The 24,961-nt window shown below is 37.1% G+C and overlaps 1 protein-coding gene across 1 annotated transcript in view; it reads right to left on the bottom strand.

Moving 5' to 3' along the window:
* Positions 1 to 24,217, bottom strand: part of TRPC4 (transient receptor potential cation channel subfamily C member 4) — a 157,536-nt gene extending 133,319 nt beyond the window's left edge. The window contains exon 1 of the mRNA XM_029209973.1: positions 24,012 to 24,217. The gene's annotated coding sequence lies outside the window, so the exon portion shown is untranslated. The remainder of the gene's footprint in view (positions 1 to 24,011) is intronic.
* Positions 24,218 to 24,961: the final 744 nt, after the last annotated feature.

Below are 24,961 nucleotides of genomic sequence, written 5' to 3'. Positions count from 1 at the left end.
CTGCAACCATATATACTGGGCATTTAGGATACAAACAATGAATAATTCCTTGGACAACTGCAATGATATCCACGTAGCTGAAAAATTCTTCTCTCTGTTTCTATTAACTTCTCAAGCCAATGCACATGACCTATGAAAACTTTTCCTGCGTGGTCTTTAGAACCAAAGTGAGAGGTCAGCAGAATGATTATAACCGTTGCTCTTCCCAGTTGTACCTGATTAACAAGGGAGATGGGGAGGAAAGAATATGTCCTCTTACCAGTATTGCGTCTAAGCACAAACCCTTGTGTCTTCCTTTCACACCAGCAGGCTCTGGACCCTAGCATTGCACCCTGGGAGCCTCTCCTGACTCTGGAGAACCAGGACTTGCCAAGGCACTATTCTTATTCTTCAAGAGTACTGGAATTGGGGCTTCCCTGGTGGCGCAGTGGTTGAGAGTCCGCCTGCCGATGCAGGGGACACAGGTTCGTGCCCTGGTCCGGGAAGATCCCACATGCCGTGGAGCGGCTGGGCCCGTGAGCCATGGCCGCTGAGCCTGCGCGTCCGGAGCCTGTGCTCCGCAACGGGAGAGGCCACAACAGTGAGAGGCCCGCGTACCGCCAAAAAAAAAAAAAGAGTACTGGAATTGGAAGTCTCTATTCCCAAAAAACTGTCTAATCAAAACTCCAACCATAGTAATGTCCATGAAAGAAACTGCTTAATCACTTTATAGAAAACATGATTTCTCGGGCACCTTATACATTCAGATGCTCTATGAAAAAACTGCAATTATTATATGTGCCAACTTCTTTCTCTGCCCTTTCTTCATACTTGATGAAGACTTCAAACTGAGTCAAACACTCCCTCTCCCTCCATCTCCCCTTTATATACAGAATTTGTCAGATTGCTACAATAATTCTTCTCACCTCAAACCCTTCCTTCCTGATTGCGATTAAAGCTCTTATAATCTCTATATGCACAGAAGAGCTACTGATTCTTATAAAACATTCCATTTGAGCATTCAGACTGGAAACTGATCAAAAACAAAAAGTTCCCTAAAATATGGATGCTTAAAAGTGTCACACTCACTTTTCAGCCTCTGTCAGCAAAATAAGAATAATGATGATGATGGTGATGGTGATGATAATAGTATTGTTGCTTAATTAGTTGAAAATCAAGAATTCCATCTAATACACCTGAGTAATAATCATAGTCTTAAATTCTAATATCTTTTTTAAGAAAAACAAATAGGCAATATAAAAAATGTGAAACATTGCAAACTCATTGAGGATACTTGGGTTCTTCCCCCTCTCTCACACCCATTCATGGAAAAGGCTCTGTTCTGGACCAACTATAAAGTACTAAAGGGACTAAATTAACTTATGCTAACCCAACAGATGTCCACTGCAATGCCACCTCCAAAGAGAAACAAACAGAAAACTCTTTTCATCCTTCCAAATCGAGTCATGAGCACTATACTATTGCTCTCATTTGTGTCAATTCTGTTTCTGAAATAAATGACAATCTGTTTTAAAGGAGAAAAAACCACCTAGCCTACGGTGACTAATGAAAGGCTTAAAAAGCCCTTTGAAATAATAATTTGAGATCTTCAATTAAATGATATAAATTTAAGTTTGCAAATTGTTGATCTGCCAATGCAATTTTTACTTATTTTCAAAAGAAAACTGACACCCCTTTGGTCATAGGAGGTGTCTGATTCTCTGATTACAGACTCCTTTCAGTCTGACAGGTGCTAAATGGTCTTGCTCCTCTCACATCTATTTCTTTTCTTCTTCTACTACTTATTTAGAAGAACATTTCTAAGATTCTGCTCTCTTTTTTAATAATACAAAGGAAGAAATGAATATAACTAGGAAGGAAAAAACATTCTATGAGTTCAAAGCTATGCTTCCCAATTATCTCAGTGTTATGTTTTAGAGGTTCACTGAAACACCTAAAGTCTATGACCCTTTAAAATGTCTTCAATGAAACTAGAATGGAAATGAAAACGTTGGCAGGCCTGTCTCAGAAAATTACTTTTTTGTGTCGTTGGGAGGGGTGGAGATGGTACGTAGTATAATGGCTAACAAAAAAAAAAAAAAGAGGGATGTCCCACATTAACAGTTACATAACTCGAGAGAACTCATTATAATTGTAACTAAGAGTTTGGGGAAAACATTTTGGTGGCAGTGATGTACCACCCAGATCCCTCTTCAGTTAAGGCTTTATTGAGTCAACTGTTGCCAACGTGGACAGGAGACAGCTTTCAGCTGCCAGCCCCTTCACCTCACCCAAGGTCACACCTGCTGGGGTGGCATCACAGCAAATGATTAATGGATGCAGGAGTAGAAAGTCCAGTCACCGTGTCTGGGTCAGGTAAATCTGGAGTCAGGTTAGCCTCTGAGCACCCTATGGGATCAGCTGAGGTTACCCTTGAGTTTGCACCACAACTCAACTTGATGCTTTTGCCAGTCCTGCTTCCTTTCCTTCTCTTCCACTCTGTAATAAATATTTAGTAGGCCCTAACTTCCATTTCAGAGTATGTGTAACAGAGAACTCAGCCTGCCACAGCCATCCAGGCTAGATGGGGTTCACACATCATAGCAATAAGACTCTCAAAAAGATAATGTATTCTAGAGGGTTCCTTGGTTTTGTTTCTGTGGGTTTTTTTTTTTTAAGTTTTTAAAGCTAAATTATCTGTTGTTTTGAATACTTTAAGTCAGGTTTGCTCTTAATTGGTTTTGACTATTTTATATGTTTTTATGTAAGGAAAGCTGCTACTTAAAAAATCAAAACTTTGCCCATTGAGTTTGCCTGTGAAGATGAAGTATGTTACTGATAGTGGGTCAAAAATTATCAAGCCATTTGAGGAAATCCTTTTCTATAAACCCTAACCCTAAACACTGTCACACTGAAACAGATTATTTTTCTCATCAGTTCCCAATTAAATTCTAGGATGGGTGAGAATGTGTTCTCGTCATATTTCTTGTGTTAAGGTTTTTCCCTCTGAGCCCTCTCTTTGACATAGTTCCTATCATAGCATCTTTAGATGAGTACACGGTGACTGGGGATACACATTTGCTTCTCTACCACGTCTGGATGAATCCTGGATAAATCCTACTCTCTGATTTTTTTTCTTATATGTCCTATCTATTTATTGCTGCTGGAATAAAAACAAAGCAAAACCAAAGATACATGGGAATGTCAGTCACCATGAAATCCATTTTCTAATGACTGTTACCTTCTCAAAGATGTTAGTTAACACTTTTGTTTCAGTCGGCTGACTTCTACTCTCTTTGGTGACTCTCGGAAGCTTTCAATTTTCCCTCATGCCTCCTATAAATTATTGCTTTTTCCTTCTCAGGAAGCAGCTGTGCCTTCTATTTCACTGTAAAATATGGTCTATGACTGTCCCATGTCCTCCATCCATAGCCATCCCTCTCCCTAGTATTAGAGGCTTGGGATGTTCCTCTCTGTTAAATGCAAAATGGTTCACCTGTGTTCTTGTCCAAAATTTTGTTACAGTATTTACCGCTGCATCTTTGTGATGGTGTGCAAACACGATGGGTTTCTTATTCTTGCAAACTCTGTTCCTCCTTTTTTTCCTCTACCTCTTACTAGATATTGATAACACCCAAGGTACTGGCAGGGGTTACATAACAAGGATGATGGTATGCAGTCAGTGACTGCAGCAGAATTCACTGGACAGTTTGACATGACAGTACAAGGAAGCCAAAAACAAGTGGAAGATAACTTAAATGTTTGTAGCCTACTTGCAAACTGGTTTTTTGAATCAACACACGAGACGGCTGGCATTCAGATGTGCAGCGTATTTCTATGCGTAATTCCCAGGACATTAATTTGTACACAGGAGTGATGTTATTAGGGTAAATATAAATATCTTCCAATGTTTAATTATATCTTTCTTAAACACTGATACTTTATACTTAATAATGAATTATTTGCACCAAACTTGGTATTGATCACATAGGAATGCTACATACAACGTTGAGATGAGAACCACTGATCCAGACCAGTGGTTCTCAGCGTGTGATTAGCAGCATAGATGTCACCTGGGAACTTGTTAGAGATGCAAATTTCATGCTGTACCCCAAACACACTGAACCAGAAAGTCCGGAACATAAGGCGGCAATCTGATGTATGTACCCTAAAGGTTGACAACCACTGATCTAGATGCTAGAACAATATTGTTAAAGAAAACACTGAATTGCAAAGTCATGGTGGCAGGGTTAAAGCTGGGCCTAGAATATCTTTTTCCTAACTAAGTGATCTAGGGTGGCACGGTCTAGATACTAGAATACTGCCTTGCATGCAGTCATTAATCAAATATATGTCAGTTGAATGACATAACTCAGATGATTCATAATTTCTTTTTTTCTTGTAACTAACATTTTTGAATTTTCATCTACTTGAAAAGAGAAAGTAGCAAACATTCGGTTGTATTCAATTGACATTTTCTTTGCCCCAACACAAATCAGTATATAGACAATAGACAATGTATACTTTTCTATGTGTAGACATTTTAACTATATCTTTATTCTTATGGAGACAGAAGCACTGAGGGGAAGTTAACAATATACACACCAATATTCATATTCTAGACTTTCACATACTTGCTACAAGGCCCTGAGACTTAAAACCTGAATGCCCTCATCCATGTTTATAATTATAAAAACACTCTCTACAGAATAAGAAACAGAGGCTTAAATTCAATAAATAACATATCCAAAGTGACTCAGATAGTGACAGAGCTGAAATGGAAACCTGGTAAGTGTGATACCATGCTCGTAGCCACTGTCTGTTATGACCCTAATAGAACTTATCTCATAAATTAAATAAGGTAATATGCAGAAAGATTTTGATATCTTTAACTACTAGTAGTATTAGTATCATTGTTATTACTCCTAGGCCCACATGAAGAAGTCCCAAGGATTTCCACTAACTGGTTGCCTTGATACACTATAGGTCTGCATACCCCCCCCTGGAGCTATTACATACTTTCTTTTCCTCTGCTTTCCCCATTCAGAGAAGTCCTTGCCCCACTACAAAACGATGGAAAGGAATATAGCAGAAGCCATTATTTCCTGGCCTCTAAAACTATAATCACATCTCTCTCTCCATCTCTCTCTTTTAAACTTAGATAATATCATTAGGATCAATGGCATTGTTTGTTTTATAATGCAGGCATATCAGGGCATCTTTAACTATTAGAGCACAATTTCAATGAAAAAGTTACTATCCCTCGACTTAGAAACAACCTGTGAGCTTCAATGCAATTTTCATAATTAACTTTCAGTAATAAATTACCAGCTGTGATCCTGCCACTTAATGAAAGATTATTATGCTCCTGGCACTGTGATATATTCATTTTATATATCTTACCAACTGCACTGTTAGCTAGGTATTTTTATCCTCAGTTTGTAGATGAGAAGCCTGAGGATTAAAAATATTAAGTAATTTCTACAAGGTTATCCAGCTAGTGAATGTGAGGGTCAGGACTTAAACTGGGGTCTATATAACATCAAATCTGAGGCTTTTAATCACTTCCTCCCAAGCAACTGGGGTGGTTTAGCAAAATTCAAACGGCACACCCTGTGAAAGTGTGTCGTCACTCTAATATTTTTCTCAAATGCTTTTAACCATAACGTTCCATCAACTAGAAGATTCCATCTGCCTTGGGCAATTTACTGTAAAAACAATCAGATTTGAGCCTGAAATATGATCTTTTTGTTAGTCAACTCATCAACAATCAATTTTCAGACACAAATTTTACCTAAAGCAGAAGTTTTGCAAACAGAAAGTAATATGCATTTCCTTGTGTTTCGATGTTTTTGTTTTACTCTACAACTTTATTGACAGGCTATGTCAGTGAAAGTACCAGGAAGATAAATCAAATCAAACAGAGGTTGATTCCAGAAGGAGCCACATCAATTATTTAATTCTGCCTTTTCATTGTTACTGTTGTCAGGTATCTGGCACTACAGGAAAAAATATTTCCAGCCATTTCAGACAATGGGCCTTAGAAAGAGGCAATGCTGCAAACGAAGAGGATTATTAAACATGAGAAATCTCTAATGCAAACATTATTCAAAGAAGACAAATGTTTATTTTAAAATATTTGTGTGTTTCCTCAAAAAAATGGAACTACCATACGATCCAGCATTCCCACCTGTGGGTATGTATTCCAAGGAAATGAAAAAAGGATATCAGAGAGATGTCCACATGCCCATGTTCGTTGCAGCATTATTCACAATAGCAAAGATATGGAAACAACCCAAGTATCCATCAATGCATGAATGGATAAAGAAGATACACACACACACACACACACACACACACACACATACACTAGAATACTATTCAGCCATGAGAAAGAAGGAAATCCTGCCATTTGTGACAACATGGATGTGCCTTGAGGGGATTAGGCTAAGTGAAATAAGCCAGACAGAAAAAGACAAATACTGTATGGTCTCACTTATATGTGGAATCTTAAAAAAAGTCAAAGTCATAGAAATAGAAAGAAGAAAAGTGGTTGATAATGGCTGGGATGTGTGGGTAGGGAAAATAGTGAGAGGTTGCTTAAAGGGTACAAACTTTCAGCTATGAGATGAATAAGATCTGAAGATCTAAGGTATAACATGGTGGCGATAGTTGATAAAACTGTATTGTATAGATGAAATCTGCTAAGAGAGTAGAACTTAAATGTTCTCACTAAAAAGAAAAAAAGAAGATAAATATGTGAGGTGGTGGATTGTTAACTAGATGCGGGAATCCTTCCACAACGAATACATGTATCAAATCACCACAATGTATATTTTAAATATCTTACAGTTTTATTTGTCAGTTATACCTCAACAAAGTTGAAAACATATTTAGACAGTTGCAAGTATGAATTTGATTGCTATCTGAAAGTTAATAATTGCAAGGATTAACTTCGTAAGAAAAAAATTTTAATGTGATTCTTTAGACACTTTTCTATTGGTGTCCTGCTAAGAATGATAAGGACCTCCTTCACATATACCATCCCTTCCCATCCTTCCGTATCTTCCCCCAGTGTTGGTAATTATTTTAGTATTAGGTTGAATCATATGAAGTAGTCATTTTGTATAAAAAAGTCATCACATATAGGCAGTTTCATATGATTCAAACTATTTTATATTTTAGAAATAATATTTATAAATCTATATTTAATAAATAATATTCATACATTTAAGTACTGTTCATAAATAATAATATTCATAAATTTATATTTAATGTTCTGTTTTCATTTTAACGTTCACCTCCTGACTTCAGTGAGCTATAAATTTAATTATACATTTTCAACTTTGTAACATTTCCAGTAGGTTCTGTCACCAAAGTTGGCCCTCCATCTTTTGTCAAAGTTTGATTCTATGGTTGAAAACCATTAAGATTCATTTGCATTATAATAACTATATGAATATCATTCATTACAGAGTTGAGTATTGGCCTGGGAATCTATTTTTTTTGTTTGTTTGTTTTTTGCTACTCAAGTAATTAATTCATCTTGAATCTGGAATTCAAGACAGACTCACCTAATTCTAATCACCATAAAAGCAAAAATTTTATATCAGTGGCTCGAGATGATGCATTGTAAATACTTTTGGAATGATGCAAAATAAAATGAAAAATAGTTCAAATTGAGCTTAATTGTATATAAGGACAGGTGATTTACAGATGATCATAATAAGCACATGTGCATTTAATCAAAAATATACAAGAAAAATTTTATATTATGCTACACCTGTATGTCAACAGAATAAGAATGGCCTAGGAGTGAGCAGACAGATGGGGACAGTATGACTGAGATACCCATTTACACGACAGTATAACTAGAAGCAAGAAAAGAAGGCAATAAGCTGGTTTTCTTTGCTGTGAGGATTTGTGTTTTCTCTATGCTTTATTTTTTTCCTTTTTAAAAAGAAAAGTGCTATAAAAGGAAAAAAATGATACACTGGATTTCATCAAACTTAAAACTTTCACTCTGCAAATGATTTGTTTAAGAGATGAAATGACAAGCCACAGACGTGAAGAAAATACTTGCAAACCACATCAGATAAATGACTAGAACATAGATATTTAAAGTACTCTCAAATCTCAACCTTGAAAAACAAAACAAGAACAAAAACACATTAGATAATGCACAAAAGACATTCCATGGAAGATTATATACAGATGCAAATAAGCACATATAATTATGTCTGATATTAGCCATTGGAGAAATGCAAATTAATGCCACAATGAGTTATCACTACTAGAAGAATGGCTGAATTTTAGGATAAAAAAATAGTAATGGCACTGAAGTACAGATGTCACCCTATCCTACGTTCCCACATCCTTTTGCGGTTAAGGATGTGGAGAAACTGGATCATTCATACATTGCTGCTAAGTGTGCACAATGGTGCAGCCACTCAGAAAGAGAGTTTAGCAGTTTCTTAAAAAAATACACATTCAACTAGCATGACTCAATAATTACACTCTGGGCATGTATCCCAGATAAATGAAGACTTATGTTCACACAAAAAACTGTACACAAATGTTTATAGCAGTGTTGTTGGTTATGGTAACAATCTGAAAATAATCCAGATGTTAAGTAAAGTGTGGTTTATCCACACTATGGGCTACTACTCATCAATAAAAAGGAAAAAAACTATTGATACACACAATACAATGCATCTCAAGAGCATTAATACTGAGTGAAAGAAGCCGATCTCCAAAGGTCATACAAAGGTGTATGATTTCAGTTATCTTACATTCTCAAAATGACAAAAATACAGTGATGCAAAACAAATGAATGGTTTCTAGTGGTTAGAGATGGTGTCTATCAAAAAAACACACAGACACACACAAGTTAAAATATAAATCAAGAGGCAGACCTTGGAACAGTCCTGTTTAAAATAGACTTGAAAAGGAAAAACAGATAAAGATTTGGTGAGTCTTCCTAAAATTGAGATTGATAAATATGGACTAGAACTAAAAAGGAAGGAATAAGGACACTGTTTCCCCAGACATTGTACAATTGGATTTAAATCCAGTCCCTAAAAAATTAATACTTTAGCAAGTGTTATAAAACCTGAAAAGGCTTGGAAACGTGATGTCATACATGCTAAGACTGATAAACAGAAAACTAGAGACTGTTCAGTAATTCATGTGGGTACACTGAGAAAATGCTTCAGATTTCAAACTTTCATTATATTATAGCATAATTGCTAAGAAACTATGTTGTGGAATTTGTCAGGTTTGGGTTTAATTCAGGGCCGTACTACATAATAATTGTGTGACCTGGGAAGGCTGTTCAATCCACCTAAGCCTTTATTTTCCTCATCTGTAAAATGGGGATGATGATAGTTGTCCTGAGGCTAATAATATAAGGCAGGCAAACCAATCAGCCTGGGGCCTGCCATAGCCTACTCACTCACTAAATGTGAACTCATGTTACTTTGCTATTATTTTCAGAAAAAAAGTTGGAAAACTTCATTCTAGCCACTATCAGAGCACCCTAAACTTCCCGTACTCCCAGAATCATTAAAAGCCATCTAGTTATTTAGCATGATAATTGTGTATTTGGGGAACTGCAGTGTGACTTTAAGCTCCAATGCGATACCACAAAGCAAGAGACTAGAAGATTTCAAGAAAAATTGTATTAGGCATGTCGCTCTTCACAGAACACTTCAGAAACTTGAGCCCGTATGGTTAAAGTCTGAGCAACTTCATGGCTCAAAGAGGATTTCAGTCCTGAGGGTTTGTAATTATGCAGTTACAGAATTGTGTCTCAAAATTGCTATTTATTAAAAATATATATATTTACAGTATAAATTTTTTTGGCCATCAAAAAACTTCAATAGAAAAATCTTTAATACACAAACTGCAATCATGGCAGCATCCATGGAGCGTAATGGCAGACAGAGATAGCAGAAAAGGAGGCTGGGGGAGATAGGAATATAGGAAAGGGAGAGGTATTCAGGTTCCTGAATTCTACCTTTGTCCACACTATTCTTGTTTGTAAGCACTTGGTCTTACTACAGGGCATGTCAAATCATACAGAGATGGATGGGACTTGAGGTCTTCACCAAGAAGACCAGAAGTAGACCCCTCCAATTTTACACCCCACCTCCCATTCCATAATCTATGTAAATGCAGATCCAGTTAGGAGACAACTGATCTTGAAGTCCTTATTCAAGAAAGCCTTCAGGTCTGTGAGCAGGTGCTCTTGGTCATTAGTACTAATAAGAGAAAAGTGGCATGATGGCTTTCTGGCAAATCTACATGGTATGTAGAGAAAAAAAAAGTAGTACTCAGGTCACAAAGAATTAAGGTCTAAAGTATCTGCTTTTTTACAGGTCTGTGGAGTAGAAATAAAGTGGTCCTCTGGGTTGGGTTTGAGAGATCCCAAACATCTTCTCTTTCCTCAAGGACTGTCTTAGATAAAGGTTATAACCCCAAAGTTCTCCAGATGACACCCCACAACTTTTGGGGAAGGCTGATTACCTTCCTCCAGATATATCAAGAGACTGACTGAAGTCCCATCACAGCCCACTGCATGGGCCTGGATTCCCACAGTCAGATGAAATCTATGGGCTTCCTGGGCAGAGGATTGGGTGTGCAGCTACGGAGGCTCAGGTACTGGATAGGAAGGTAGCCCAGTGGGCAAGCGAGCTCAGCAGTCCTCCAGCTTGTCCATTTGTTGTCCCAGCCAATATGAAAACTGTGTTTCATCCATACCATGAAATACTACTAAGGAATGAAAAGGAACAAGCTATTGATAAACACAACTACTTGGATGAATCTAGGGTTGGTGGCCAAGAGGTTCCACTGGAAGGAAAGTCCAGCTTTATGGTGGGTTCTCCTGAAGCTCAGAGATGGTCTACTTGTTGTTGACCATGAGATGAACTCCTTTCCATGGTGGTAGATGTGGTGTTCAGGACCATGGTCACAACCATGGCATCAGACTGTGGGCTGAGGGACAGGTTAGGAATGTCAGATCAAAAAACAAATATGCATCTCACTTCTGGGACAGGACCAACCAGGTTAAGTAGAATTTAATCTAACCCCTCACTCTCTTCTGAGCAAACATAATGGTCCTTTAGCCAGACCCTCCTCTAAGGCCTCATCATACTTAAAGCCATTTATTAACCTGGAAGGGGCTGTGGAGAGAACTTAAGGTTCTCCATTCCTGGAAGGTTCATACTGACAACCTAACAGTCACTTGTCAGTCTGGAGCTGAGACCACGCTGTGTTTGGACTTAATGATGGATCTGTACAGTCTATATTGGGAAGATGGCATCTTCCTCATCCACTTCTGAATCCCTTTTGCACAGAATAAAGCTACAATGTATATTTTTTCAAAAAAGACAATAGTGCACATCTCAGGGTAAACAAGGTCTGATTTGGATCATATGAACACAACTAGCAGATATATTAATCAAATGCTGAATGATACTGATGAAAAATTCAGAGATAATATCTCATAGGTGGGTTCGGGTGACGTCTTAAGTTATATGAACTGGTTACTATAATGTTGGGCACATCTGCAGAACACCATTAAGGAAACATTTCAGGCCTTAGGCAATTTTAGCAATAACAGTTATAACTAACACAAACAGCAGTGAGCGATGACACTTTCCCAACCTTGTATAATGGATTTCGAATGGAGAAATGGAGATTTCTCAGAAAACCACAGGCCTGAAAAAATATCTCACCTCAGTGACAGAGGTCATATTGCTACTGCATTATATTGCCTCTACGTTTTGTTCAGTTCATAGTGTCTTTGTTATTCAATAAGAAAGAGCTATTAGTTGGAACTTAATTACAATTGATTTGAGCCACATTAATACAGTTTTATTTAGAATTTATTATTTTATACAAAATAACTTTAAAATGATTGTTTAAAATGGTTGTTCTACTGTCACAGACTTGGTCATTTTGCAAGAATAATGTTACTCCTGAGCTAATAAAAAAAAGCAGGTTAAACGTTCCAAAACTCCTTTGCAGTTGCTATATTCATCTCTCTGTGGGTATAATTATGTAGCTATACTATACCATATAAGTATAATTTCTTTCTTTTAAACATTTTGACTCAATTTTTTGGCATTAAATTCAAAATATAAAAGAAGTACTTGTGTTTCTGACTATGATAGAATGGCATGTAGTGGACTAACATTCCTTCTGATAACGTTTAGAAAAGCTGGGTAAATATGAACAAACGAGCAAATAAACAAATCTCTGTCTAAAGAAAAGTTCCAATTATCATACTAAGTAAAGCAAGTCAGAGAAAGACAAGTATCACATGACATCACTTACATGTGGACTCTAAAACACTGATACAAATGAACTTATTCACAAAACAGAAACAGACTCACAGACTTCGAAAACAAATTTATGGTTACCAAAGGGGAAAGTTGGGCAGGGAGGGACAAATTAGGAGGTTGGGATTAACATATACACACTGTTACATATAAGACAGATAATCAATAAGGACCTAGTGAATAGCACAAGGAACTCTACTCAGTACTCTGTAATAACCTATATTGGAAAAGAATCTAAAAAAGAATGGATATATGTATATATATAACTGAATCACTTTGCTGTTTACCTGAAACTAACACAGCATTGTAAATCAACTGTGCTCCAATATAAAATAATTTTTTTTTAAAAAAATCAACTTAAAAAAAAAAAGAGTTGCAGAGCTGACTAGGACTTCAGAAGCCAATATCTCAGTTAGGGAGAAACCACAGAGAGATGACCTGACCTTCTACAAACCACATTTCCCCTCAATGCATCTGCCAAGGCAAATACAAGTTTCTCATGTCCTGGTAAGAAGGGAGACAGATGGAAGTGAGTCTCACACTCAGCGGCAATTTTCTCAAAGCATTTGTTAAAATCTTAAGCTTTGCAGGAAAATAAGTAAGACACTTATCAGAAAGCTCCTGAAATTTAGAGTATTCATCAATCTCGCAAAAATGCAGAGGAAAAATTCATATTCAGGAACCTTCAAGGAGAAGTGATCTATTAAATAGCCAAGGTTCTCAGACCCTGGGGTCTTATAACATATCAACGGGGTCAACCAGGGGTTTATGGGCTTGCAAAGTCTGAAATTAGCCTCTCATCAGCTTAGGTTCTGGTTGGATTAAGAAGTTTACTCCCATTTTATCTGCCTTCCAGAGGATAGATAAAGCTATTAAAAATATCCAGATTACAGCACAGAGAGCAAAAATGTGTGGCAATACATTAAAAGAAGAATTAAAAGAATACTAGATATATGACACAGACTAAAAAGGAAAAAAAATGTGTAACTGGAGGTGTTAAGGGGGAAAAAAGGTAGGTGCAAAACTACCTCTGAAGAGATAATGACCAAGAATTTTCCAAAACTGATAGCAAGCCATACTTAAGAAATGTTCCAAACGCCAAGCAGCAGAAATCCAAAGAGATCACTTCGGTACATGATTGTAAAACTACTGAAAACGAAAGACTAAAAGAAAACGTAAAAGCCACCAAAAACAAAGAACACGTTGCCTTCAAAGGAGCCACAATCAAACTGATGGCTGACGTTTCAGCAGAAATGATAGAAGTCAAAAGTCAATTGAGTGGCATAAGGTACTGGAAGAAAATAATTTTTACTCTAGAATACTATAACCAATGGAAATAGCTTGAAAAGGGAGATCAAATAAAAACATTTTCAATCAAACAAAAACTGAGAAAAATTTTTGCCAACATACTGACACTAAACATGCTGAAGAGGACTCTTGGTTGCCCACAGAGGCATGACGGTGCTACAAGGCAAGAGGGCATATAAAGACAGCAGGTGTAGCATCTGCAATTATAAAAATAAAAAAGAAAACCAAAATAAAACAAATTTATAATTGTTCTTGAAAAAAATTAAAAAATTAAATCTATCCAGCTCAGCCCACCCCTCCACCAAATGCATGTATGTCAGCGTGTATAAAATTTTATTTTTTAAAAGATCAATATACTGTCCCTCAAGTTTATTTCCACTTTCTTCTGTGATAAGAAAGAAAGACGGCTATAGCTCATCAATAGTCAGGTAAACGTTTTGCATTGGTTGGTCTTACACATATATGTGAAATAATTGGCAAACACTTTCAAAGTACTGCTGTGAATTTTAAGAAAATAAACTGAAAGCATTTGCTGCATGAATTAAAATTAAAGGGTTAAACTCTTTTTAAAATGAATGAGTAGTTATGATTAATAAATCAGTAGTATATCTTATGTATTTTGTTATTTCAGACAAGAAATTTAAAATATTCATATAGATCTTTATAGTGAATTCATATAATATTTATCCTTATGATTATGGTCAGCATTTATTTTAGTGTAAAACACAAAAATGGTCAGAAATCCCAGCACCATCATGTAATGACTTTCCCCTCATAATGGAGCAGAGCATACAACTGACCATTTTTCTTAAACACAATAGTTTAATTGTGCCCCTTGTATACCAAGAAAGAATGTAACAATGTGAAATTTCCTTTCTTAAAATCCTTTGCTTAAGCCCTTCTGGATATGAAATTTTCTTAAATATATTAGAAAGAAACTTTTATCTCTAACCTAAAGAAAAGAAACTAACAAGAGTATTTTATCAGAAGTCATGATTCATTAGAGGTTGCAATGAAATTTCACCATGAACACAGAACCTTACCACAATTTTATAAATGTTCAGAGAAATAAATGTTCATCATACTTGCCATCTACATATGGAAGTACCCTGATCTGGTAGAGGCAGCAGGGAATGTTGGTTCCTATATGGCCATTTCTCTGTCATCAGCCTCCAGTCTATGAGGGAGCAGCCTTAAACATAGGACCAATTAGACAATTGAAGATGCCCATCTGTAGATATGAGGACGGAGTGCAAGCAGTAGATATTATTGAATGCTGCACTGGAAGTGAACCAAAGGGTGTATGAAACCCTTTGAGCAGTCACTGTCTTTGTTATACCTGTACATCCATTTTATTATGATTCAAATCAAAATAAATTCTGGCAGAAACACTCCTAAAAGCTATTGAATACCGATGCATTCTATGAGCAGAGGTTATCTTTAATCACATTAAATAATTGACACATTATATATTTTTATAGATGAGAAGATCTTGACTCATAAGATAGTAGTTCAGTTTTCAAATAACTCTTTAAATAAACTGAAACGAATCAAGGTTATATGGTTCAAATATACCTAAGTTATTCAACAGTGGATCATTTCAAATACTCCATTTGTTGAAAAAAAAGTGGTAATTTTAATATTTAATTGTTCCCAATATTTCAATTATATCAATGTAATAACTAGTAAGAAAATATTTAAGAAGATTAGAAAGTTAGGTTTTAAATTCTGGTTTTAGTGATTCACTGTTAAGTACAACTGACAAAAGCAGTTTTTGTTCTTCAGGTTAAATTTTTTGATATTTTATATGTTGGGAAAAATTCTTTATCATAAGCACTATTATAATGAAATGTTTTTCCATTAAGGCTTCTTTTATTCATGAAAGGGCAAAATTACTTGCTGGTTCACTCTGTTCCACGAATGTGCTGGAGTGCTAAATGAAAATATACGGTTCAGTTCTCTAAGTAGTTTGCACGTTACAAATCAGAATGTTAAGCTGTGAGGTTAAAATGAACCAGATAAGCAAAGAAGTCTTTTCCTTCTGCCAACATTTTCTTTTTATACAGCACATACAGAGAGACATATCTTTTTTTTTAGATACAAAGCTATTTAATATCCTACAGAGCAATAATAACCCGAATATTTGAGTGTTCTTTAAAAATATTTTTTTCTCTTTAATTGCAGAGGCTATTAGAGGCTTAGAGACAGGCACTCTGATTATTTCACATGATAACTCTCAGACAAAAAAAAAATTCTGGTAGAGTGGATAGTCCTAGGGATGTACGCCCCCAAACATGATTCTAAAAACATGAATGTAGCTCAGTGTAGCTCCCTTTTTGTTCCCAATATTTAAGACCATGAGGTAGCTGGCCTATTTCGAGGCCTTCAATACATGCTCAGCTGTAGACAGAAGAGCTTCCTAGAAACACTAACAGTGGATACTGAGAACTCTTAGATGATTCTAGGATAGGTTCATCCATCTAAGAATATCTTAAGCCAAAGTTTTTCATGTACCAAGGCAAAGGGATAGGGGGGTGAGGATCCAAGTCAAGATATCCCTAGCTCTAAAACTGGCTTCTTCTCTTAGGTTTGCTTCATTGGTTCAAAGGGCCATTGGGCAACATGTGGCTGTATCGCCATAAATCCATCAAGGCTTTGGAAAACACTTTATCTCCTAAAATACATCACCTTTGAATGGTAATTCAGTGATATCTATACATAAAAGGAAAGCACCATCTTTAACAGTGTCAATAATACTATTTAAATTTAACATAATTTTCTGGTTGAAAACTCTAAGCCCTACCCTTACAGAAAACAATTGGAGGCAAGGAAGATGCATTTGGATTTCTTCCAACATGACCTGATGTTATTTTTTTTTAATTCCAAATATAGACTATATTTATTTTAGCATGACTTGTTATTTTCCTATTAAGTTTTCTATTTCCATGAGAAGAGATCAGGTGACAATAAAACAGCAAAACATCTACAAGATAACAGGGGACACTAGAACATGTTAAGAGGCTTATGAGAATCCTTTTTGGAAATCTTAAACCAAAAGGTAGTATGTGCCTCTCTGTATGCTCAGCATCTAGTAGAGTGATTGCCATGCATTAAATAAGTCCTTCATGAAGCATTCTATATGTGTGTATATGTACCATATATGTATATAGTATTTTAAAAAATCATTTGGTAAGATTTGAGCATTTGCTTAAAAAAAGACTTTTGAATTAGATGAACTTCCAAGCCATTCATTACATATCTAACCTTTCTACAGGGACACTAATACATTGGCAAAAAACTTCTTTTGCCTTTTATAGGCTACTTTACCCTCTTTGCTAACAATTTTTATCTCCCTGTCTCTGATAATTACTCTGTAAGCATCATCTTAAGAACTCATTCCCAGGAGCAATCTCCCACTCTGTATCATTCTGTACTACTTATATAGCATTATATATAGCTCTATGTACAGGCTTACATATATATACATATACAGTCCATACAGATGGAGATATATATAATTTATGCTTAATTAATGAATTTAAATGCAGGTTTTAAGGGCTGGTATATGTTTAAATGCAAATATATATATATATTTCTACAGTTAAATGAATCCCAACATTGCTTGTCAAACTACAACTATCACAGAAGAGAATTCATTTAAAGTGTAGCCTTCAGTGTGATCTTCAGCGTACACAGCCTAAAGATTTTATGTAAAGAGATCTTTACATAAAATGATACCCATGCTTCACAAACAGTAAGGATGATTATATATAAAGCATGATGGATTCTCCATCCTTCACTCAATGTACACTATGCATCACGCCTGTCCTTTCATCTTTCCATCATATTTGGGGGGATTCCTATGGGTATGTGACCAGTTCCTTGAAAGAACAGCATATTAAAAGACAGAGGTTGAGCATAGCAGCTGACAACAATCACCCATGCATTCATTTATTCCATTCACCCATTCAAAAAGCATATGTTGAACACTAATTATCTTAATTCTGTGAAAATGAAAATTACGATCCAATGAGCTATGAACTATGATCCTGGTATGCACAGGGTACTAGGTTACACAATTGTGTTGCTTCTCCACTACCATTTAGAGGTAAAATATATTAAAAGTGTAGCAGAGTACCTGAGCACTGTTCATAAACTTTCATTTGTAAGAATTTTACTCTTAATTAAGTAGAATAAAAAGACTAAAAATACACCAACCATCCTCCAAAAAATAATAGCTCATGCCACCCACAGTTGGACATCATATACTGTCAAGGTTTTGACATGAATTTTTAGCTTAATTTACCAAATCTAATCACACCAAAGAAGTCTCTGACTTTCTTTAGTTCAGTAGGTATTCCTGAGAAATACTTGTTTTGTCCTCTTTCAACTCTAATCACACTTCTCATGGTGTAATAGAACTAAAACTCCCTCCTAAGAATTTCAGCACAGCACCACTTAAACTAAAGCACATTAATAATATAATTGGTTATATAAATCCTGTGAAAATGAGCATTATAGTTGACTGAAAGTTATGACTGAAAATTATGTCCATTGAATAATGGACATAAAAGTTGACTGAAATTTATGTCCATTGAATAATGGCGGGTTATGTTTATAACATAGGAAGTAATATGGTACTCACTATATCACATAAGTGCAAAGTTATTCTAATGGCTTCATTAGTTAAATAAATATGCTCACAATTATATGCTCGCAATGGAATTATAAAACTGAAATAAATTAAGTATGCTTAATTGCAAAAGCGTAATATTTTTGACAGTTAGAGCCACTTAAAAACTCACACATTGGGCTTCCCTGGTGGCACAGTGGTTGAGAGTCCGCCTGCTGATGCAGGGGACACGGGTTCGTGCCCCGGTCTGGGAAGATCCCACATGCCGCGGAGCAGCTGGGCCCGTGAGCCATGGCCGCCGAGCCTGCGCATCCGGAGCTTGTGCTCCACAACGGGAGAGGCCACAACAGTGAGAGGCCCGCGAAGCGCAAAAAAAAAAAACTCACACATTTTTTGACCATTCTCTGGGTTTCTTAAAGGAGTTTACTGTCTAGTTCAGGAGATATACCTCTACCCATCTGCAAGGCAGAATATAACAAGGGTTTTGCTTGTGTTTATACGCGCGACACCTGGAGACATGAAACTTTCAAGGAGACGGTGATATTGAGCTAGGTTTTGGTGCCTGGAGAACATTTTGACAGGAAGCAATAAGGCAAAAGTTATTCTGTACAGAGGGAGCTTTGCCAGCAAATGCAAAGATGAAGATCTAATTTGTGCATTACTCATCTATTTATTCAATTATTCATTTACTAATATTCAAACAATATCTACTGAATGGATATCACTTCAGTGCTAATTTTTGTAATGGTATGACATATTCAAAAAAGTTATTTCCTCAATTTTTGACATCAATAGGTTTTTGGATTTAAGCACATTGGTTTTAAATTCAGGTGTAGGTTTAAAGAAAAAAAAAAACCCATGGCAAGTTTGTTAAAATGTGCCACCAGCTGACAGATATCTTCTGGGATGCATGAAAGAGCACTCCCCTCATTAAATACCAAGGGACATGCAAAATAGTTAGGAACTTAAAATGAAAACAAAACGAACACTTGTCTAGAAATTTCACATAACACTAATAAGATGCAATATAAACCTGTCTTAACATGACTGTGTTTTGTACAAAGACATTTTATCAACAGCCTGCAGATGTTCTAAAGTTTTGAATGACAATTTTTTATTTAGAAATTATAATCTCATGACTATTTAAAAATTTATTACCTTGAATGCTATCCATGAAAATAAGCCTTTTTTTCTTTCCACATATGTTACATTTAGATTTGAGAGTAAGAAAGGAAATAATTTTAAGAAACTAGCTTGAGCTGAGTAGCTCATCTCCTGCTCTGCTTCAAAATCCATGGAGCCTTAGTTAAGAGTATTGTTTCAAATTCTAGCCTCATAATGGGGTCTAGCCTCATAAATATGTCCCAGTGTTATAACATTTGAAAAATTAAAGCAATAAATGGCTGCAAGAATACAATGAATTTATGGATCTTGTTAAAAGATTACTAATTTTATTTTGGAGACCATAAGAATCAAGGAAAAAGAGTATTGGCTTTAGAATCAAGTAGACATGGGTTCAAATCCTGACTCTACCATAAAGCAGCTTTGTGATTTTTTTTTTTTTTTTTTTTTTTTTTTTTTTAGTAATTTAGTCTTTTCAGATTTGTTAAAAGGTAGTAAGAATACCTTAGTATTAGGGTAGATGTGAAGGTAAATGTGAGAAAAAAAATTTTTTTCTAAGTTTCTAGCATAGCTCTTGGCATACCTTAAGTACCCATAAATAATGGCCCCCTCTCTTTTTCCTCCTGTCCTTTTTTCATAATAGTTCCTGTTTTCCTGTCTTAAGTAAAATTTACTCTTGATAATATTTGTTCAAGGAATGACTTATGGTAACTTTTTCAACATATTTCAAAAACATAGCAAACTACAGGCAGAGTGTAACGAATGCATATCTGATTCATTACATTTCACTTGCCATTTCTCAAAAAGAATGCAGTGTGCTAGATAAAGCCATCAAGGCATGTTTTTAAATTAACATTTTACTTAACATTTCTAATTTTATGAATAAAACTGTGCCCATGTGTCATCTGTTGCTTCTCAAGAAGCCGTTACTCAGTGACACTGCAAAACATTTTTATAAGGATTGACAAAACATATACTAATATTAATGGGATATCAGTTAAAAGAAAATATCAAGTACTGAAACTATTGTCTCTCTTTTATAACCTGTTTAAGTGAAACTGAACTTTCAGAGGGATGACTGAGATTTTTAAAAAATTTAAGTATATCTACATTTACTGAATAGTTCATGGAACAATGTAGTTTTAAATTGATACATTTCCAATGCATGTGTCTTTAATTTTCAGTTTCACAAATGAAGAGCTTCTTCTCCTAAATGTATTTTTTCATCGTACCGTAATTTGGTAGTACTAATGTTTTCAGAGATCAGGTCTTTATTTGTACTGATTAAAAAGATACAGCTATGATATTACATCCCTGATCAAAATATTCTCAAATCTCTTAAAATATTAAGGTCTCAATGCATCTTGGAGGATTAGAACTAGAAAACATAAGGAGAGAAAAGATAGTTCTAAAGCAGTTTTTCATCACAACTAGACAGAAGCAAATGTCCAATTTAAGTTGGGTTGAATTAACAAGTTTTAATGTTTATTTGGTATAAGTATGTGTTGTGCGGCATGATGAAGCATAAATGAGGTGAAAAGATACGGTTTTTGTTTTGAGCTGTCTCTTCATCTTTTTTTTTTTTTTTTTGCGGTACGCGGGCCTCTCACTGTCGCGGCCTCTCCCGTTGCGGAGCACAGGCTCCGGACGCGCAGGCTCAGCGGCCATGGCTCACGGGGCTCAGCTGCTCCGCAGCATGTGGGATCTTCCCAGACTGGGGCACGAACCCGTGTCTCCTGCATCGGCAGGCGGACTCTCAACCACTGCGCCAACAGGGAAGCCCCATCATTTTTAATAAGAACCAAAATGCTTATGGTAGGTTTTCCATAGATATTAAAGAGGTGAGTAACACGAGTTTCAGTTTGGCCCAGACAATACAACGTGGGAGGAAAAGATGCACATTAGAATCTGATCTCATAAAATGTTCAGCAATTATGATTTTGAAAAAAAGAAAAGTTAATAGTTTATTATATTTCCCTTCATCTAGCTTGCTTTTAAAAATAAACCAAGCACATTTTCATAAGAAAATATTCAGTCCACAGTTTTACTTTCCTAGCTAGTGTTTAGCATTTCTTCTATATCTTTATTTACAAAATCCTTTATCTCTTGGAGCACTGATATTCACAATATTAACTACTGAACAAAAGTGTGCATGTCTTTATTTTTGTTCCAATATATGAATTAATTAGAAAAGGCAGATTGTCAGTTTTCAGTTGCTAAATATAATGTTGATAATCTGAATTGCCATAAATTATCCTGACAAACACACAGGCATAAAACTATGACAATATTTTCTACAATATATTTGTGAAAGTATTTTCAATTCAGTGGGGTTAATCAGTGCATCCCTAGAGGTTATTATTATACTTCAATAGAAATTTATCACATTTATAATAGGGTTTAAGTTTAAAAGTTTAAAATGTATGGACTGAACATGATATTCAAATTCCCCTAATCAGAAAGAATAAAAGCAATGTCTGGTGTTTCCTACTTATATAAAGTATGCGTTAATAAAGTTTATCTTATGTGGAAAGTTATTTGCTCTCTTACCATTTTAATAATCAAAGTGGCCATAAAATTCATATAGAACTTTAATTTTCTCAAGGTTTTCTCTTTGCATTTTGAACTTGGCTTTACAGGAATAACTGCCACAGAAAAACAAATAATGTAAAAATTACAAAATGTTAAAGCTTATAAGTAATGGAAAATTTATTCCACCTCTTATATCTGTGAGAATGACCATTAAGCAAGTAAATTGAAACTTACTTTTCAAAAACCAAGATTTTCAGAGTTAATATTTGACAGGATTTACTAAAGATACATGTTTCTTTTACCTGTTGAGCTGAGATAAATTATGCTTTGATGAATGCCCATGTTCCTTTAAGCTCTTAACTAAGTGGAAGAACTTTTCTAAATTTGCAATTACAAATCTTCTTGCTATGCCTTAAACTGTCTGCCTACCTAACTATATATTCATTCACTCAATGAATATTAAGTACATCTTATGTATCAATTTAATTAACCTGTTAGTACTTCTCTTTGTGTGTAACCTTCTTGGCACTTCACTCCACAACGGCAAGCTAAGCAGCTCAGCTTAGTAGCTGAGCTCTGATCAGCTCTACTGAAAGGGTCTCCATCTCTGTGGTCCCATTCATGAAAAATGAAAGTGCTTGCTTTCTTTCTACCTGTACTAACCGTCCATTAATTCAAGACATTTGCATAAAATACTTTGATAAAGCCAATTTAACTTCTACCGACATACTGATTTGCATTAACTGCATTAATTTATAAATATAGTTTTTAAAGTGCTTCTTTAGCAATATCTTACTAAATTTTGATTCTAATATTCGAACTGCTAGTTATCCCTTTATCTTATTGATTCTTTGCCTTCCATACTTAAAAGAGACGTGTTTCTTGGTCTACTGTCCGGGTGAACAGAAGTAGGTATTACAAATCTAAGTATAAATAGCCAACCATAACACAGTGATGACTATTTCAATGTTTTAACATATCCACCCACTCTTACTCTCCCTAATTCAGAATTAAAAAAAAAAAAAACACAACAAACTCTAGCTAACCTTTTCTCTTGAAGAATTTGTAATACGTTTTGTGCAGCAATTACTGTAATAGGACATCCAGAAAGTATATGAGAACGGAATTTTTTTTTTCAGTGTTACAAGTATGTTTTAAATTTCCTTTTAATAAAACAAGTAAACCTTGCTTCTGTCTCCCCCTGCTCCTTTGGCTTGGTGCTTACTCAGAGTAAGCGACCTGCTGCATTTGTCCCCTGTGGATATTAACCACGAAGGGCCACCCTAAGAAACCATGTGAACAGGATTACACCATAGTGGATACAGCATGGTGAATACAGACAAGACACGGAGCTCCCTTGTCTCAATCTCTCCCAACCGTCCATCCCCTTCCAGTAGTCTCTAGTTACCTCATCACAAAAGGCAGCTGAGTTCTCAGCTAGAACAACAAGTTGTGCAGCAAATCTCAGTGATTCAGCCAAGTAGCAAACAGGGTCATTGGCTTAGTTGGAATTTCAGTTGCCAAGCAAACTAGGAATCCCTAGCCTGGGTCCAGCGACACGGATAAGTGTTTCTGTTTTTTGATAGAGGATGAAAATGACGCAGAGTATAATTGATCGACAGGATATTGATCACTATCCTTTCTTCATTACCCCAGTTTAGGTACCAGAATCTAAGGGCTCACTTATATACGCCCAGGGGCCACCAAGATCTCCATTTTCCCTAAATGCATAAAAGGCTAAAAACAGCCTTCTTTCCCAGCTCCATATCGTGGCTGCTGCTGCTTTGAGTACCATATAAGTCACACTGGGGGTTCACTCTTTGCCCTCTCCCCTGCTTTAAAGCCGGCTGCGGTGAAAGGCTGAGAACTCCAGCTCAGCCCGGGTCCATCACAGAAAGCTTCACGGACCCAGTCCCAAGCCTTAAAGAGAAACCGTGCAGCCGGAGCCTCTTGAACTCGTAACCCCCCAGGGATGTCCGCCTCCCAAGAGAGAGCCGGCTTCCCAGGCAGCTTGAGAAACTTAACCGAGATCCCAGAAAGCAGGCGAGGTATAGCTCGGGTCAAATGGAGCTCTGAGGCGACACCCTCTTTACCTGCAAAGTTGCAATCTTCTGGCTGAAGAGGGATCGAGTCAAGGTCGGCGGCGCGGGTGCTTTGCCGGGTGAGAGCACGCCCGGCAAATTCCAACGGGATTTCCTTAGTCTCCGCCGAGTTTTGGAGCATTCCAAGGAAAACGCACGAAGCTGGAGCCCACGCAGCTGGCACCGAACTGGGCGGAGTGAGGATGCTCTGAGAGTGATGCCATGGGAGGCGGGGGAGGGGAGGCCCTGGAGGGGGAGGTGAGCTCCGGGGGAGGAGAACCTCGCCCACCCTCGCCCTTACGGACCCCTCCGGATAAAGTTAGCGTTCCCACGGCTGTCAGCCGATGAACCCAGAGGAAGGCACCCCTCCCTCCATCTCCGGCGGCTGCCTGACTCGGAGTCCGCACAGACCGGGCTCGGAGGGGACCACTCGTGAAGATGCGCGTCCCACGCACCGCTCTGCCTGGCGGTGGATGGGACCCGCGCGAGGGCAGGACCCCGGCTCGGCTGCCCAGGAATACCCTCCGCCTCCCAGGGCCAAATGTTTGGGGTGAACCAAGTGTTTGGGGGCAGGCGAGCTCACCACAAACCAGCGGTCATCCAGCCCTGTCAGTGGCCAGAACCCACCCAGTGATCCTGGAGGCGAGCCAGACACACCTCCAGGCTCCGGGCGAGCTCTGCAGGCTGCCCGACTCCAGTTCGCGTCAGGACCCGGCTTCTGAGCACCCTGCTCCCATCCTAGTAAACAAGCACCCGGGCGGCAGGTCGCCTGACTTGAAAAAGTAACAGCCACCCTCACCCCGTAACTCTCAAAGCTTCTCCCACTCTGGCTCTTCTGGGGTCCCGGCACCCGCTCTCCCGTCCTCAAGGTGTCAGACTTCCCCTGCAAGAGCAGGCGTCTGCGGCTTGCTACTAGTGTCAACAATGGAGACAGTCGCAATGAATAAATAACGAGGCAGCGT

Source organism: Monodon monoceros, unplaced genomic scaffold, assembly GCF_005190385.1.
Source record: "Monodon monoceros isolate NGI ecotype Baffin Bay Population unplaced genomic scaffold, NGI_Narwhal_1 Super_Scaffold_8, whole genome shotgun sequence".
In the NCBI taxonomy this organism is placed as follows: Eukaryota; Metazoa; Chordata; class Mammalia; order Artiodactyla; family Monodontidae; genus Monodon; species Monodon monoceros.
The sequence above is the reverse complement of the archived record's forward strand: the minus strand, read 5'-3'. Positions and strand labels throughout refer to the sequence as shown.